This window comes from Peromyscus californicus, unplaced genomic scaffold (assembly GCF_007827085.1).
Source record: "Peromyscus californicus insignis strain IS unplaced genomic scaffold, ASM782708v3 Scaffold_8__1_contigs__length_139910024, whole genome shotgun sequence".
NCBI classification, from domain to species: domain Eukaryota; kingdom Metazoa; phylum Chordata; class Mammalia; order Rodentia; family Cricetidae; genus Peromyscus; species Peromyscus californicus.
Window position 1 is genome coordinate 65,484,705 of NW_026294606.1, and position 19,726 is coordinate 65,504,430.

The window sequence follows — 19,726 nt, forward strand, 5'->3', positions numbered from 1 at the left end:
ACAGTAAGTCAGTGTGGGAGAGAATGCCTAAAGTGAGAGCCCCCTTGTCCCTGCAGTGGTGAACAAACAGAGCCTTAAGCTCACTTTGCATTGAGCTGTGGAAAGAAGGGTGTCCTTTAGTATGATGTGTTTAGCAGAATTACTCCTTAGCTCTTGAGAAACTGAGAGTCTGCAGTGTTTACGTGTTGTCTGTTGTCTTTAACTCACTTTGATCAACCCTCAAACCTCAAAAGCTTCATAAGGTGCCATCAATATTATTTTGATTGCTTTGATCAATATTTAGAGGGACCTCACCTTCAAGTCTCAAAACCTGAGGTTTTATCTTGTTATTGCAGGTGCCTCATGACAATTTCTTCACCCTTCCTTCCTTCCTTCCTTCCTTCCTTCCTTCCTTCCTTCCTTCCTTCCTTCCTTCCTTCCTATTGAAACTTGCTGTTTATTTCCATTACAAGTTCCAGCTCTGAGACCTGTCCCCTGATGGTCAGACTCCATTTGCTGCCATCTGGTACTCTCCAGTTACACTCCTGTGGTATCTTCTGTGCTCTCAGGGCATCCTTAATTCTTGCTCTTCTTTGGCTCTCTGACCTCTGACCTGCCAGTTTTCAGGCTCATGCCTCCATATATATTCGGTTTCTTACTCCAGAAGCTCCAGAAACCTGAGCAACAGTAAGAGATACAGTCTTGTAGTTCCAGGGTATTGGCAACTCTGAACTCAGCCCTTTTAGTCCCCCTCAGTGAAGAATGTTAGGAAGAGGGGCTGGAGAAATGGCTCAGCAGTTAAGAGCACTGGCTGTCCTTCCAGAGGTCCTGAGTTCAATTCCCAGCAACCACATGATGGCTCACAACCATCCGTAATGAGATCTGGTGCCCTCTTCTGGCCTGCAAGCATGCATGTAGGCAGAACACTGTATACATTAAAAAAAAAAAAAAGAATGTTAGGAAGAGAGAAAAATTTAGGAGATGTGAGAAGAAAAAGAAGTCCCTTCCTCTAGAGTCTGGTTACATCTCAAGCCGGCTGAGAACCAAGGAGTTCAGGCCCTGTTGTGAGTGTAGCTGGTGGTGAGCCTTTGGCCAGCATGCACAAGGCCTTAGGTTCAATGCTCAGTACTGTTTCAGCATTTCAACACAGCTGATAAGATTGGTAAAGATTTCCTAGCTAGGGATGATGCTTATTTTTCTAAAGATAATTAAGGATGCTAGAGATGGCACATGGACCTGGCAAGACAGTTCAGTTGGTAAATGTGGTTGTTGTGTAAGCCTGATGGCCTGAGAACCATCCCCAGGACCCATGTAAAGAGGAGAGGAGAGAAAAGACTTCACAGACATGTTCTTTGATGCCCTCCCCCATGCCACATCATGTACACACACACACACACACACACACACACACACACACACACACACCAAACAAATAAATAGAACAAACAATTCTGCAATGGTGCTGCCACTGGTAAATTGCCTATACACCAGTAAATAACTTCCCACCCATGTTTCCCCAAGCAACTCTCATTATACTCAGTCTCTCTCTCTCTCTCTCTCTCTCTCTCTCTCTCTCTCTCTCTCTCTCTCTCTCTCTCTCTCTCACACACACACACACACACACACACACACACACACACATCCAAAAACTAAACCAAAAACAAACTAAGGAGATGAAAGCAAGAAGGGGCTTGTTGAGAAGAGGGGTTAAGTGCAGGTAGAAGGGGGTGAGAGGGTAATGGGGGCATAAAATGACAAAAACACACTGTACGCATTATGAGAGTGTCAACAAGTTCTAAAAAAAGAAATTGAACTAGAAACAAATGAACTGTGCTTACTTAGGAACAGAATATGTATGATCTGAACTTTATCACCACTCCTCTCGTATCCCTAAACCTGAGCGATGTACTTCCTAAGACTACTTGATAGTTTTACTGAAATTATTTAGGATAAGAGAAATAAGTAAACTAGTTTGTATATTCTATCCTTACTTTTGAAGTTATTCTTGGGCCTTTAATTTTTTCATAATCTTTGAGCCTGATTGTAAGTTATATCCTTTAAGTGGTGTAACTTCAAAAGCCACAAAGTTGTGCATAAAGCTCTTGCTAAGTCACTAAGGTGTGACCCTTTTCCTCTTGATTAGCCCATACCCATGCTGTGGGTGTACACTGTGTTCCTTTTCTTAATGTGTTCTTTCTCTCTCTCTCTCTCTCTCTCTCTCTCTCTCTCTCTCTCTCTCTCTCTCTTTCTTTCTCTCTCTCTCTCTCTGTCTCTCTGTCTCTGTCTCACACACAAATCTAAAGCATATTCTATCTTGTCTCTGCTTTATAAACCCACTAATGTTGCTTCAGTTGAACACAACCTGAAGCTCTCTTCTGTGTTGTATGTAGGCCGGGGCCTGGCTTTGCCTGATCAGGCTCTAAGGTGGGAATTCTCCGGGTACAGGCAGCAATACCTGTACCCTGCCAGAGAAGCTGTTGTTAGCATCCCCGACTCACCCTAATCATCAACCTCTTTACTGCTCCTGTGTTTTCTTCAGCTTCACTGAGGAGAAGGATCACAAATCTAATCCCTAGCTTTCTTTTCTCCAACCTCAAAATGTACCCATGTTTCATGCTTTCCATTTTCCCTTCTCTCTTATCTAGAGAAGTAGACCTCTGTATAGCTGGAGTTTTCTCCAGTTCCACCGGGGCCCACAGCCACTCAGACCCAAATAAACACACAGAGGCTTATATTAATTAAAGCTGTATGGCCTAATGGCTCAGGCTTCTCGCTAGCTAGATCTTACATCTTAATTAACCCATTTTTATAAATTTATACCTTGCCACATGGCTCATGGCATACCGGTATCTTTACATCTTGCTTTTCATGGCGGCGGCTAGCAGCATCTCTCTGTTCTGCCTTTCTCCTTTCTCCTCTCTAGTTAGAATGTCCCGCCTAACCCTATTCTGCCTCACCATTGGCCAAACAGCTTTATTTATCGACCAATCAGAGCAACATATTTTCACAGCATACAAAAAGACACTCCCATCATTTCCCCTTTTTTCTATTCAAAAGGAAGTTTTTTTACTTTAACATAGTAAAATTACATATAACAAAACAGTTATCAAGCAAGAATTATAGTTATAATAGCTAGTCTATTTATATTTGGCAAAATTAAAGAAGTTATCCTATCTATCCTATATTTGTGAGTCTAAGTTTCATATCTAATTTATCTTTTATCATAACCAAGGAAAATTATAATTATAACTATCTACTCTTCAACTACATCAAAGACCCCAGAAGGATATAATATTACCTAAGCAAACAGAAAGAGCATTGTAATCAACTTCCAAAAATCTAGAATGACAGAGACAACTGGCTACCTGGACAGTCACTCAAAGTTCCTCTGCAATGTTGGGGCATCCATTCTTCAGCCCACAGGCCTAGAGTCTCTCAGTCACTTCTTCCTGTGTCCTGTAGAATGTCTGGCAGTTTCTTCTGTGAAGCAGGAACCTGAAGGACCATCTCATGGTAAAGTTCAGTGGTCACCTTCCCATGGGTCCTGCATGCCCAGTCGATACAACATTTTGTCAAGTAGTCCAGGCAAGAACAGTTTCTTGCCCAAATGGCTATTTGGCCAAGAAGAAGATAAATTCCATATGGAGTGTCTTCAATGCCCATCTTTCTCTCAAGTAAATCAGTGCTGCCAGGAGCAGATGTGTCTCACTGTCCAGAAAGTCTAAGTTTTGTTTTTTGGTTTTGGTTTTGGTTGTTGTTGTTGTTGCTGTTGTTTTTTGTAATTCTGAACAGTTTTATTAAATAAAGAAACACAGAGCCAAATGCAGAGTTAAAAGCCCAAGAGGTCAGAGCAGCAGCCAAGAGCTGAGACCAAGACCGCCTTCTTACCCCTCGCTGTCACTGTCGTCCTTCCCCTCAGAAAGAGCTGTTTTAAAAGCATTTTAACTGCCATCTTCTGCAGGTCTTTGAAGTGTTTGAAGATTACCTACTGAACTGAATGATATCTATGTATACCTAGAAAACTTAAGATGACTATAAGTTTGACTATCATAGGAGACTAATTGTTAATCTGTATTTCTCAACTATACATTACAATTTAAATGAGTTATATAAACATGATATCCTAAACAAGAGTGGAAAAATATATACAGTATAACAAAATTAACTTTAAATTTGTATCAATAAACTAAAAATTATACCAATATAAAACATTTTAAATAATTTGCTCCTTAAAAGTAAGTTCAACAATCCATCCTCTCATCCTATCAGATCTATATCCTATGCCTCCATATCACCTCTGTGTGCTTTTCTCACGATAACCAGGAAACCTGCCTCCTAACCTACTTTTTATTGTTCATTCAACTGACCGCACAATTCTGTGGTAGAACGCAGTGAAGAACACCACAGTAAAAGAGTTCACAGAGGACGGGCTGGAGAGATGGCTCAGCCGTTAAAGGCTAGGCTCACAACCAAAAATATAAGAGTTCACAGAGGTCTTTACCTCCAAAGAGTGTACCATCTGTCAGGGGAGAATAGTTATAGAGACTACAAAATCCTCCCTTTATTCAAGGACTTTTCTTCATCCATTGATTCCTCTTGCTTTCAAACCATGGTTTTCTTTAACCCTGCCTCTTTCGTAAGTACCTTCTCCTTCCCTGGACCATCAAATTATTGTAGGGTTTTTTTTGTTTTTGGTTTTTTTTTTACTTGATCACGTAAGTGTCTGATCTATTCTTCTTAGCCTTCTAAAATGTTCCTTTTAGACATAGTAATCAGTATTGGTGCTCTACCCAAACTTCTTCTTATCCCTTTCCACGTGTGTATGTGAGATGAGGGTGTGTTTGGGAGCCAGGCCTTCAGGTTATTGGAGCTTTGCCCATGAGCAAAAGACTAGTACCTAAAACCTGCTTCCTTCTTCATCAGCGTCACAATGGAGCACTTTCAATTCTTGTTGTATTTGATTTCTTAGAATTGTTAAATGAACATTACAGGAGGCCATTGTTTAAAATTAGGCTCTTGCACTGGTCCCCAACTGACTGAATTAAAGGTTAAATTAGAGTCACTCATGCTAAGGTTCCAAGTTATTAAATGAAAATCAATCTGTTGTTTGAGCTTCCATGATATCAGGAGACAGAGGTAATAGCCAGACTTCTGCTTTCTTTTCCTAACTCCCCCTCAACTTCCTCCCACTTTGCTCCCTTCTGCTCGCTCTCTCTCTGTCTCTCTGTCTCTCTCTCTCTGTCTCTCTCTCTGTCTCTCTCTCTGTGTCTGTCTCTCTCTGTCTGTCTCTCTCTGTCTCTCTGTCTCTCTGTCTCTCTGTCTCTCTGTCTGTCTGTCTCTTTCTCTCTCTCTCTCTCTCCCTCTCTCTCTCTCTCTCTCTCTCTCTCTCTCTCTCTCTCTCGGCCTCATAAGTCAACTTTAGTTAGGCAATCATGCTTTAATAGTTTCAAAAGAAATGATGGTAAATGACAAGATAGTGTTCAGTACATTATTTTTATATTGCTCTGTTTTCCTGTTCTAGTTTTACAAAGAAAACTTACAAAATCAGACCTGTTTTCACTTTGTAGCTGTTTATTATTGACCTCTCAATGATTTCTTATGCCCCCCACTCCTATTGCTGTGGATAAAATCCAGGGACTTGTGCTGCTAGGTGAGAATTCTAGCAAAGAAGAACATTCCTCAGCTCCTGGATTCTCCCCACTATTTTTTTTTTTGATGTGTATGTAGTTTGTTTATTTTTTTAAAGGTTTATTTATTTATTTATTATGTATACAGAAGAGGGCGCCAGATCTCATTACAGATGGCTGTGAGCCACCATGTGGGTGCTGGGTATTGAACTCAGGACCTCTGGAAGAGCAGTCAGTGCTCTTAACCTCTGAGCCATCTCTCCAGCCCTGTAGTTTATTATTTAATTAGTGCATATTAACTTTACAAACTAAGGTGTCAGTTCCATACATGCACAATCTATGTGTTGACTATATCTAGCCCCTCAACTACTCCTTCTTATCTTTCCTTCCTCACCCCTTCTCCTCTTTCCTGTCCAGATCCTTAATATGACTACCTTTTACTTTCATGTGCAGCGTTCCCTAGGAGGAGAAAATCCATGCAACACATGTCTTCTGTATCTGGCTTATTTCACTGAACATGGTGAACTCCAGTTCCAATTATTGTTCCTGTAACTAACTTGATTTTTTTTCTTTATGGTTAAGTGAAGCCCCATTGTGTGTGTGTTTGTGTGTGTGTGTGTGTGTGTGTGTGTGTGTGTGTGTGTGTGTACCACTTTTCATTAATGAACACCTAGGATAATTCCACAATTTGACTATCATAAATAGTGCCATGATAAATATGGGTATGCAGGTATCTCTGACATTTTTATTCTTCTGGTTGTGTTCCCAAAAGTGTAGGGATGATCATACAAAGATTCTATTTTTAATGTTCTGAAGAACCTCCATAGTGTCTGTATTCTTACATTTCCACCAAGAATATATAAGGGTTCCTTTTCCTCACTATCCTCACCAGCATTTGTTATTGTCTTGTGTTTTTTTTTTTTATTTCTCCATAACAACCATTCTGAGTGGGATGTCACGGACCTAAGTAAGCCTAGGTTTGATTTACATTTCTACACTGGCCAAAGATCTGAAACATTTCTTCATGACTTGGAACTCATATTAGTTACTTTATCATTGCTATGACAAAGTCCCGGGAGGCGGGGAGAAACCACTGAAGTCAAGAAGGAAAGGTCTATTTTTGGCTCACAATTTGAGGGTACAATCCATCATGGCAGACAAGGCACAGCAGCAGGAGTGTGTGGTGGCTGGTATACTGCATCTGAGTCAGGAAACAGAGAGAGGTGAACTCCAGTACTGAGAGTGATTTCTCCTTTTTCTTTTTATTCAGTCTAATACCCCACCTCATGGAGTAGTGCCTCCCATATTTAGGGTTTATCTTACTAATCAATTAAACCTTCCTGGAAATGCCCTTACAGACATTTCCAGAGTTGTATCTTCTAGGTAATTCTAAAACCCATCAAACTGACAATCAAGATTAACCATCACAAGTCCACCCCCTGTCAACCTGATATTCACAGGTTCACAGCCATCTCATAATGCAAAAATATATTCAGCCCACCTTCAAAAGTCCTCCCAGTCTTTCAATAGTGCCCAAACTGTTCAAAAGTCCAGAGTCTCTTGTAGCAGGAATCTTAGGGAGTCTTATTAATAAAATAAAACCTGAGACCAGTTATTGGGGTGAATGCTGGAAGATCAGAGAAGCAGAACAAGCCACAGCTACCTCACCTTGCCAGTTCCTCAGCTGATCCTGTTTCCTCAAACTGGATGCCTCTGAGTCCTCATCCAGAATGAATCTCAGCTGAACTGCTGCTCAAAAGCCTGAAAGCTTAACCAGCCAAATGCTTCTAGTTCCTGGTGTTCACGCCTTTTATACCTTTCTGCTATCTGCCATCACTCCCTGGGATTAAAGGCTCACTTCGTGTGATTAAAGGTGTGAGTCACCATGCCTGGCTGTTTCCAGTATGGCTTTAAACTCACAGAGATCCAGGTGGATCTATGCCTCTGGAATGCTAGGATTAAAGGCGTGTGCTACCACTGCCTATCCTCTATGTTTAATATTGTGGCTGTCCTGTTCTCTGACCCCAGATAAGTTTATTAGGGTGCACAATATTTTGGGGAACACAATACCACTACATTTCCCCTTTTTTCCCTAAAATTTAAAAAAGCTTATAACTAATACAAGAAAAACTATTCAATAAGTATATACAATATATGCAGTCAAGAATTACATTAACGATGTTGAGTCCATTAACATTTGACAGATTTACACGAATAACTCCATTAATATATAACAATGTCCAGTCCAGTAACATTTGATAAACTCAGACAAAAAATTTCATTACTTATCCTATTTAAAACAAGTAGTTCCTTTTTAAAAGTAGATTCAAAATTTGACCTTTTTATCTTATCATATTCAGTCTCTTCTGAGACTCCCAGCAAACTCTTAGCTGTGAACCTCTATAAAATGAAAACCCAAGTTATATACTTCCACTTATACAAGGGCACAGAATAAGTATTCCTATTCCAAAAAGAAAGGGTCGGGCAGTGGTGGCGCACGCCTTTAATCCCAGCACTCGGGAGGAAGAGCCAGGCGGATCTCTGTGAGTTCGAGGCCAGCCTGGGCTACCAAGTGAGTTCCAGGAAAGGCGCAAAGCTACACAGAGAAACCCTGTCTCGCAAAACCAAAAAAAAAAAAAAAAAAAAAGGGGGTTGGGGATTTAGCTCAGTGGTAGAGCACTTGCCTAGCAAGCGCAAGGCCCTGGGTTCAGTCCTCAGCTCTGAAAAATAAAATACAAAAAAAAAAAAAAAAAAAAAAAAAAGAATAGGAAAATATCAAGGAAGGATCAAATCAAATACTGGAACCCAGCAGGGCAAACAAAAATCCATGAAACTCCCTATCTGGCATTAAGGACTTGTGTTGGAATCATCTTGGCCTTATCAGCTAGGTGCAAACCCATCTATAGCAAATGCTATGCTCTTCACAACTGCAGCTTTCGTGGGTGGACATCCCAGAGTCCTAGACTCTCCAGAATCCTGGGGTTTCCGTTGTAGGTGGTTTTTCACCTTCACCGCGGAAGACAATGACCCCTCTAGGCCTCCTTCCAAGAGATTCCACTCCACCACATATTGACTGCCTCAGCTGTATTCTAGAGTCTTCACACAAGCCTCCAGGATTCCCTCACATTTTCATTTTCCTATTCCTGAAAAACCTGTAGCATGTGGATGATGTTGCCAAATCCTTTGCCAGTCAGAATGTACCCTGGTCCCTTGGAATACAGCTGCAGGATTCTGTGTGCCTTTGAGATTTACCCTGGGAAAACACTTCTTTAAATAGCCATTTTTGAGCAGGGAACTCCTGTGGTTGCACTCTCGGTTCAAACTATGCCCTCCCAAATGAACTTGTACTGGTGTAAACTAGAGCTTTTGATAAGTAGGATCTTGGCCTCAGCATACCTTTGAATATGGTCCTGCTATAGAGTATAAGATTTCGCCGGGCGGTGGTGGCGCACGCCTTTAATCCCAGCACTCGGGAGGCAGAGCCAGGAGGATCTCTGTGAGTTCGAGGCCAGCCTGGTCTCCAAAGCGAGTTCCAGGAAAGGCGCAAAGCTACACAGAGAAACCCTGTCTCGAAAAACCAAAAAAAAAAAAAAAAAAAAAAAGATTTCTCCATAATGGTACCAATCTGATTAACAATACAGCTGTTCTCTCTGAACCCCCTCCCCCTTGCCTGCAACTTTAGGCTTTCAGTCCTTTCCTTACTCAACAGCATATTTTTCATATCTTCTGCTCTTTCTCACTGGAGCTCTCACTAAGAGCAGTAAATAATAACCATGCCATAGCTTGGACGGTATGCTCTTTTGGAATCTCTCTGCCAAGTCACTTATCAAGCAATATTTTTAAAACTTATATTCCAATAAATTGAAAAAAAAACTGCAATAGATGGAAACATCCTAGAAATTTCTTTTTAATAAAAACAGCAATCATTTCTCTTTGCAACTGAAACTACCATTTATGCTTCCTGAAGCTTTCATCTCAGTCCTTCTGCTCCCTGGAAATCATTTCCCCTCTTTTGACACTACTCAGTGTCTTATAACTGATCTCATGGTTGGTCTCCCGCCAGCTTACCTTATGTTTATTTTCTACCTTACATTTACTCTCTGGAACTGGAAACCCTAAAATCTCTAGGAAGTCAAACAATAATATCTTTGTGACTCTTCCCTCCTGAAATGGGTCATAGGCTTGGGGTGTGAGGTTTCCAGTTTTGTTGCCTGTCAGGGGAGTCTAGATGATTCATGGGTGCTGTTTTTAAAAGGAAATTGGTAGCAGCAGACAGTGACTGATACTCCAAAGTCATCATCATCTGAAGTTTTATAGCTTAGAGTCTAGAAGACATTGTTTGACAAGCAGATTGGAGTGTGGGTCCCATGTTTCTAGAGATAAGAGGCCTATTCTGTGTAGCTGAAAGTTTTCCTATGTTCCACCCAGACCTGCGGCCACTCAGACCCAAATAAACACACAGAGGCTTATATTATTCTCCAACTATATGGCCGAATGGCTCAGGCTTCTTGCTAGCTAGCTCTTACATCTTCAGTTAACCCATTTCTATAAATCTACACTTTGCCATGTGGCTCATGGCTTACCGATACTTTTACTTCTTGCTTTTCCTGAAGGCGGCTGGCAGCATCTCCTCAACTCTGCCTTTCTCCTTGCTCTCTCTCTCTAGTTGGAATGTCCCACCTAACCTTATTCTGCCTCACCATTGTCCAAACAGCTTTATTTATCAACCGATCAGAGCAACACATATTTACAGCATACAGAACGATATCCCTCAGCACTTCCCCTTTCTTCCTAATCATAAAGGAAGGTTTCAACTTTAACATCAGACCATTTTCCATCTCAGTTATAGAAAAGATCTCCCTGAAGAGCACTGTTATAGTTCAGGTTGCCTTTAGGGGAACATGCTTCACTATGCTCTAGATAGTATAGAGACTCAGATGTCACAAAAGAATAAAATTTGGGGGTGGATGGGTACAGGGGTTAAACATCAGATAGGTCTCAATTCCTTGGGATGCTTCTTAAAGGGGTGTCCACTGGTACAGAAAGCTGATTTCCATCTGGAAGAGCATCAGGGATAAAGCTCACAGCTACCCTTGAGTGCCATATTGGTTCTTCAGGTTGCATCTAATTCCTACTTTGGTTTGGGCTTCTCCAGAACTGGTTGTGATGACTGAGATGCCTGTGGGATCCCAAAGATCAGGAGTAAGCAGTTTGTCTGGTCCCTAATTCCTTCCTATACTTCCTTAGTGGCTTTCAGAAGATTTGTGTGGCATAGAAGCTACTTTATATTCTGCAACTCAGCATCTGGAGATTGGGCAGTTCAAAAAACAGTTCTCATGATGCTCATCCCCAAGTGAATTTTGTTAATCATGTATTTGGACCAAGGGAGGAGACTGACTGGGAAATAAAATTCAGATCTGAGGGTTTAAAATGAACTGCTAGGATTCTCCTCTTAGAGCTCCCCCTGCCCACTCTCAGGAGTCCTTTCTTACTTCTGAATAAGCCTACAGTCATTCTGATAAACAAATGAATAAATAAGCTGATGAAAGAGAGGAGTCCGTACAATCTCATAGGAGGGCAGGTTGGATGAACCAAAGGTGACGTTCCCATGGTAAGCAGTTTCCTCATTCTTTCTGCTCATGTGGACAAATGAGGTCTTTCCCCTTAATTTAGTATTAATTTGGTTGGTATTCTAGTCTCATAGAGACATCTTCAGGTTAAACAAGGACATCCAGGAGATTGGGACAAAGTAAAAGCAGGTGTCCCTAAAGTTTCTAAAACTGATATGACAAAGTCTTACAGGGTCATGGGACGCCTCATACCAAAAGGGCAAGCAGAAGGAGGCCTGTTCCTGTGAGTAGTGTGTGGCCCCCCCAAAGATGTTTCAAAACACAACACAGTTCCATCTTTGCTTGAAAAGGAAAGAAAATATTCAAAATTCTTGTCTCACATGCCTGTGGCAGAGGCAGCTTTTAGAAGCAGAGGAGGAGGCACCCACAAAGCTGGAGTTGGCCTTGGTGAGAGTTGAGTGAACAGAAGAGCCTGAGACTGGAGGAACACAGGCAAGGTGGAGGATGGAGGAGTAAACAGGGGGAAACAGTTGTCAGAAGCAGTCTGAGGCGGCCACTGTCAGCCACAACAGGGAGGGACAAGACAGAAAGCATCAGCCATAATTAAGGAACAACAGAGGCAGAGCCATCATCCCAGAGGATGGTTCGCCTGTGGCCCTCACTAGACACTGAAGGGGTTTCCAGTAGGAGAGGGAAAAAGAGTGGAGAGAAAGACATAAAAGAGATTCTTGAACTAGAAAAAGAAGAGTAAGCAAGCCTTAGTTCAAACAGATATATTGGCAGATCTCTACTCATGGAAGGCAGAATTGCCTTTAATTGATTTGAATCCTGGGTCCAGGGTGCCATGGGATGCCTTGATGCTTGCATATTCAACAAGAGGAATTCAACAAGATAAAAAAAAGAAAAAAGAAAAGAAAAGGGAAGGAAAGGGAAGTGAAGGGGAGGAGAGGGGAGAGGGGAGGGGACAGGGGAGGGGAGAGGGGAGGGGAGGGGAGAGGGGAGGGGAGGGGGAGGGGGGAGGGGAGGGGAGGGGAGGAGGGGAGGGGAGGGGAGGGGGGAGGGGGAGGGGGGAGGGGAGGGGAGGGGAGGGGAGGGGAGAGGAGGGGGAGGGGAGGGGGAGGGGGGAGGAGGGGAGGGGGAGGGGGGAGGGGAGGGGAGGGGAGGAGGGGAGGGGAGGGGAGGGGAGGAAGGGAGGGGAGGGGAGGGGAGGGGAGGGGAGGAGAGGAGAGGAGAGGAGAGGAAAGGAAAGGAAGGAAAAAAGAAAAGGAAGGCAGCCTGTCATCAGCAGGATTGGCCCCGAGGGCCCCAGGTTCCTCTCTTTTGTCTATTCTACCTGCTCTTGCTTACAGCCTTCTTTTTCTGCCTCCCAATGGATGGCTTGAAATATATTTCCCCTCCCCATGTTTACTTAGAATAAATTTCAACTGGAAATTGTTTTTTCCTTCTGGAGCCTGGTCGTGGTCTTGTGACTGGCCTTGTGGCCACACCCACGTCCATCTTCTGCTTATCCAAACCTCAGTGCTCGCTCGCCCAAGTTCACCCGTCTTACGGGTGGTTGTGACACTTGCTCACCATCTTGAATTCTCATCCTTAAGATCAAGTTCAAACCTCTTAATGTTCAGGGAGGAGAATGGGGCCAAGCGTGAGGTCTGGAAAGCTTTGTGTAAAGCCGTACACAGTTAGTGTGTGAAAAAAATCAAGTTAACCAAGAGGAAGAAGAGGAAATATGGACACCTACTCACCCCGGGCCAACCATGCAGACTATGATGTAGATTTCAGATGCTAATGAACCATGTGATGCAGGAGCTCCTACTTGTAACAGATCTTGCACAGAAAAACAAAACAAAACATGTTGCTGTGGGATGTTCTGTATGGCATATGTGTTGCTGATTAGTCAATAAATAAAACACTGATTGGCCATTGGCTAGGCAGGAAGTGTAGGCGGGACAAGGAGGAGAATAAAGCTGGGAAGTGGAAGGCTGAGTGAGGGAGACACTGCCAGCCGCCACGATGACAAGCAGCGTGTGAAGATGCCGGTAAGCTACGAGCTACGTGGCAAGGTATAGATTTATAGAGATGGATTAATTTGAGCTGTAGGAACAGTTAACAAGAAGCCTGCCACGGCCATACAGTTAGTAAGCAATATAAGTCTCTGTGTTTACTTGGTCGGGTCTGAGCGTCTGTGGGACTGGCAGGTGAGGGACTGGCAGGTGAGAGAGATTTGTCCTGACTGTGGGCCAGGCAGGAAAACTCTAGCTACAACATGTTATACAAAGGAGGCAAAAAAAATGCATGCTGTACAAATGAGCCAAGCTTATGCAGAGGTAGCTTTAAAGCCCTAATTCTTTGTATACTGGGGGCATCTTGAGCTAACCCTATTCTCTTTGCTATGACTTATTTTCCTCACTGGGGAGCACACTTTTTCCTAATGAGTTGCCTTTGCTTCTTCTGCTGTAACTATCTATCTCTACTCCATTTTTTTTATTCTAGAATTCAAGAACCAGAAGCTCACACTGTACCATTATATCAGCCAATAACAACACTATGTGCTTTCCAAGTTATTATAAGAATTCAGTTGACGTGTCTGTAGCCATCTTGAGTCATTAACATGGTTACTTGGAGTAACTGGTTGCTTCCCCCTGTCTAGTTTCACAGCACAAAATCATCAAAGTGAGATGTGGAGCTTCCTGACAGTCAGGAGTCCTTGATGTTAGACTCATAGACGGCTATTTTGACTTTTTCCAAAATGTCAGAACTTATTGAGTAACAATGAATTCAAATGTAGGCTGTTTTCATTAGCTGCAACTTGCCAAGCAGTCCTGGTTTCTCTGCCAAATGGCCGTTGGCAGTCATACTTTATCACAATCTTTATGGCTAACATAACTCTTAGACCATCTTACACAAGGAAGGGATTATGCTCATTCCAGAAGTCAAGTAAAAAGATCAATGCTAGATATGGGATACTTCCCTCAAGCTGTTGGTGAGGTGTCTCAGAGGACCTCAAAACGACACAGGCTGGTGCCGTCGCTCTTCTGGACAAGGCAGAATGGCTGCATTCACAACTTCACAGCAGCTGTGGTCGTCTTACATAAGACTGCACAAGATCAGACCCACCAGCATTCGAGCATAGAATGGGAAGGAGCTCAAGAGCACCCAGTCCTAAGGGAGGCTCTGTGGACACTTAATGGCTTCTGGGAGGAAGGAGAGTTAGTTTTCATTAAATTAACTCTTGGACTACGTAATCCACAACATGCGGTAATATGTATGCATATGTAGGTCACGGAATGACTACAAACAGGTTAAGCAGGCCACAGCAGAATTCAAAGAGGCTTTAATGGAGCAGAGGGAGGGAGCTGGGACTAGATAAGATGTCAGCAAACGCAGTTGTTACAGATCCAAGCCAGGAGGTTGCAAGTTTGAACTGAGCATCAAGGTTGAGTTGAGTTGAAAAGGCCAAGTGTAGAACCGTGGAGTCCCCAGGTGCAGAGGGCAGGTCTGTAGGACCATGGAGGTGATGTGCAGGACTGGACCCAGACAGACAAACAGGTGGCAGTTTGAGAAGGCCACATTAACAATGGAGACCAAGCCAAAGGTTAAGTCCACAAATGTGGCACCTGAACGTACACTCCTCCCACCCCAGACACCCACACACAAGTAAATAAATGTAATTAAAAACAATTAAATGACCTGGGGAGGTGCCTCAATCTGACATTAACTTCCTTTCATGTTTTATTTTACTTATTATTATTACTGTGTGTGTATACACATGAATGTGTATGTAGGCTTAGTGTGCCACGGTGGCCATGGAGAGGTTAGAGGGCAACTTTGGGGACCATTCCTCTCTTACCTTTCCATCAGTTCCAGGGACAGAATTCAGGTTTAAACCTGATCTTGGCTTGGGCGTTCTCTTTTACCCACTTTATGTTTCTTCTTCCTTTCCCTTTTGACTGACTAAATATTTTTCTCTTCAACTTTTGGTGACTTGTCATCTTTTGTTGTTTTTGAGGGCTTGCTTTAGAAATGGAAACTTACAAACGTACCAAAGTCCGAGTATTTTATCGTGTAGGGAGAGCTCTTTTCTTCACGTACTGCTGACTTATATGTTGGATCTGATATTTTAAATGCAACTTAGACTCAGTACACATTACATATAGTTTACACTGTCATTGTCCCTAGTCACTCAGTTATTTACCACTGTTCATGTCTTTCATTCCTTCATGCATCTCACATCGTTCCTGAGTTACTTTGCCTTCAGACCAGTCTTCCACTTAGTGACAGTCTAGTTTCCACCGCTGTGAAAATGTTTTATATTGGCTATTTTTTTTGTTTTATTTATTTATTTGTTTGTTTGTTTATCCTTTCAAACAAATGTAATTTTCTTTTTTAATTCCCCCAGTGTTCTGTTCTGTTACATTTGCAGTCAATTTTCAATACTTCACAATTTTTCTAAACTCTGATGAAAATTATAAATCATATTTTAACTAGCATCATTTTGTGTAGACAATGGTTTACTCTTCCATGTGTTTATTTTAAATTTTTATTATTAAAATTTTGTATAGATATACAATGAAATATGACCACCATAAATGGATGATTCTCTCCCACCCTCCAGTTCCTGAATACCCATCAGCCACTTCCCAAATTACAACACAGAGGCTTATATTAATTATAAATGCTCAGCCAATAGCTCATGCTTGTTACTAGCTAACTCTTACACTTAATTTAACCCATAATTCTTATCTGTGTTTAGTCATGTGGCTTGGTACCTTTTCTCAGTATGACATTCTCATCTTGCTTCTCTGCATTTGCCAGTGATTCTCTGACTCTACCTTTTTCCTTCCCATCATCCTTAGTCTGGTCACCCACCTATACTTCCTGCCTGGCTACTGGCCAATCAGCATTTTATTAAACCAATTCAAGTGACAAATCTTTACAGTGTACAAGAGGATTATTCCACAGCAGACCACATCTGCCCCCCATCATTTCCCCTCTTCAACTCTCCCCATATTCCAACATCTCCCTCTCCCAACTTCATGTCTTTTTTGTTGTAACCCACTAAGTCCTGTTAGTCTTCCCATATGTGCATGGCTGTGGGACCAAGCATGGGAACAACGGAATCCTACCAGTTACTCAGGTTTTTTTGTTTTGTTTTGTTTTGTTTTGTTTTGGTTTGGTTTTTCGAGACAGGGTTTCTCTGTGTAGTTTTGCGCCTTTCCTGGGACTCACTTGGTAGCCCAGGCTGGCCTCGAACTCACAGAGATCCGCCTGGCTCTGCCTCCCGAGTGCTGGGATTAAAGGCGTGCGCCACCACCGCCCGGCTAATTACTCAGGTTTTTAAAAGACGTTTTTGCTGGGTCTGAGAATTCCATGTTGTCTGAGATGCTTTTGTAGCTGAGTGCTAAAGCACTTAATATTAGCAAGGCCCTGGGTTTACCACACACACACACACACACACACACACACACACACACACACACACACACTCACACACCCATGTGGTTCTCTTTTGCTTGAAAATTAACTACTTTTTATTTCTATGGATCTTCTACATTGCTAGCAGCTTAAAATTAACTGCTGCTCCTCAAAGATAACATCTGTACCCTGTGTCCTGTTCTAGCCTCCTTTGTTCACTTTACCTTTGTCAATATCCATTGTTAGTTTCGTCTTCAGTTTTCCTGCTGCACAGATGTAAGCAGATTTCCTTCTTGTCTCTCTTAAAATCTGTTAGGCACAGTTCACTTTTAGCCTGGTGTCATGTATCAGTCCTGGTCAAATCTGAGCTCTGGCTTCTTGAGCATAACCCACCTGCCTTTGTTCCTCCACTGTGGCCGCAAACAAATGTCTCCTGGGGTTTCCCTTAAAGAGAATCCTTATTGCTTTGCCTTTGGATCCTGACACTCTTGAGAAATCATGCAGCCAAATGTGACTTTAGGAAAATATTTGTTGAGTCATAAATTTGAGCCCCAAGGAACGCTTGATCTCCTCAAAGATAGCTGGTCACAGGCTCCTTTGCTTGAGTTTTTGCTTTTGTTTGGAGATCATCTTTCCCTCTAGCTCTGGCTAACCTCACACTCGCAATCATTGTACTTCAGTTACCTGTGTGCTGGGAAGGCAGGCAGGCATCATGCCAAGCTGCATTTCGTATTGTTATCTAAGGAGCAAAAACTTCCTCACAGAGTCAGTGACGGCCTAGTGAATTATCAGGGTGAGTCATCTGAGACCTTAGAATGACTCTGAGTCCTTACAGATAAAAGGCTAGCTCTGCCCTCTGTGAGCAGGCTCTCTGTTTCTCTCAGTGCCGTCCTGTCCGCCCTAAGGAGCATAGCTGAAGGCTGAGTCTCAGTTCTACCCAACATTCCTGAGGTTCACCACTGAGGCTGTGAATTAAACCATAGTCTTAACATAACTGCCAGGGATTCAGGGGACTCCTAGGAGGTAAGTTTTTTTTTTTTTTTGGTTTTTCGAGACAGGGTTTCTCTGTGTAGCTTTGCGCCTTTCCTGGAACTCGCTCTGTAGACCAGGCTGGCCTCGAACTCACAGAGATCCGCCTGGCTCTGCCTCCCGAGTGCTGGGATTAAAGGCGTGCGCCACCACCGCCCGGCAAGGAGGTAAGTTTTTTAAAAATCCTTACAAATTATGCGTCATTTATATGTTGATAAACTACAGTAATCTTTATGTTCTTTACTGAATGAGGGAAGCTTAAAAGATTAGAAGTTTGATGTGCTGGCATTATCTGAGTCTTATGCTAGCATTACTGGAGTCTTAAGGATAAAACCCAGGGTGTCAGCAGCCCAGACAGGTTAGGCTGTACTATCAAACCACTGTGCCAACTAAAGCGACAGTGAGAACTGAGTGACGTTGAAAGGCAGAGGACGGAGATTCCACTCACGTGGACCAAAGGGATCCAGTGACCCCATGTCCACCTTCAGGGTGCAGACAGAGTGTGGTGTGTAAACAAAGGAAGAGCTGGGGCAGGGGAGAGGCATGGTAACAGGGAGTTCTGGTGAGGGTGCTTGTTCACGGTCTCCATTCTGGTTCTTCTGGACAGTTCCAAGAAGTCACTGCATTTGGCTGAGCAGACCAGCTGGCTCCCTTGAGATGGCTGCAGCTGCTTCCCAGTAGTCCTAACTGGCACCTAGTTCTCCTCGATTGGCCGCCATTCTGTCCCATGGGCTTTGCTGGTTCTGATACCCACAGACTGCTGGTTTCAAACAATGACTCTTGTAGCTAGAGTTTTCCTGCCTGGCCCACAGTCAGGACAAATCTCTGTCACCCACCAGTCCCACAGCCACTCAGACCCAACCAAGTAAACACAGAGACTTATATTGCTTACAAACTGTATGGCCATGGCAGGCTTCTTGCTAATTGTTCTTACAGCTTAAATTAATCCATTTCCATAGATCTATATCTTGCCACATGGCTCGTGGCTTACTGGCGTCTTCACAAGCTGTTTGTCATGGTGGCGGCTGGCAGTGTCTCCCTTTCCCTTCCTGTTCCCTCAATTCTCCTCTCTGTTAGTCCCGCCTATACTTCCTGCCTGGCCACTGGCCAATCAGTGATTTATTTATCAGGAAGTATAGGCGGGACTAACAGAGAGGAGAATTGAGGGAACAGGAAGGCTGAGTCAGAGAGACACTGCCAGCCGCCATCAGGACAAGGAAGATGTAAAGTACCGGTAAGCCACAAGTCACGTGGCAAAGTATAGATTTATAGAAATGGATTAATTTAAGCTGTAAGAACAGTTAGCAAGAAACCTGCCACGGCCATACAGTTTGTAAGCAATATAAGTCTCTGTGTTTATTTGGTTGGGTCTGAGTGGCTGTGAGACTGGCAGGTGACAAAGATTTGTCCTGACTGTGGGCCAGGCAGGAAAACTCAAGTTACACACAGCACTTCGCCTTTTCTTTTTTAAAAAGGAAGATTTTACCTTTTACACATCTAAAAGCCACCTTGGTATATTTGGGAATTTGGGCGTAGCTTCTCTTACTACTTCTGGCTGGAGGGGGGTGCTGTATCTTATGGGGACACAAAGAAAATTTTAAGATCATGGAGTAGTCCCTGAGGGTGTATCATCTGAGCCAGTTGCCTTGAAACGGTTCTGGATGTTGGATCATCTGGTCTATGGTGTCATCAGAGACCTTTCAGGGGGTCTTGGCTGGTCAAACCTGATGTATCTTAATTTGGAACAAATCCATAGCCTCTGGCTTTCTGTGGAAACAAAAGCAGAGCCTCCTTTCCAAAGCAACATATCCTTACATCCAAATTTTGAAGTCAAAGTACCTTTAAAATATACATTTTGGCATAACTCAACAGCTTTTGCAATCAAATGTTTTTCTTCAGTTACAAATATCAAAGAGAACATAATCCAGATTCTCTGTGTGGTTGCCATCTTTACGTGGCTTGTTTTTTATGTTACCTTGAGCCTATTGCTTTAAACTGCAGCATTTCTAAGACTGAAATGGCACTGTGGCTGCTGGCTCCGCCCACCTCAGCTTCCCAACATGGTGGTAGTACTTTATCACCGGCTCTGGGAGCTACCGTGGGTCTATG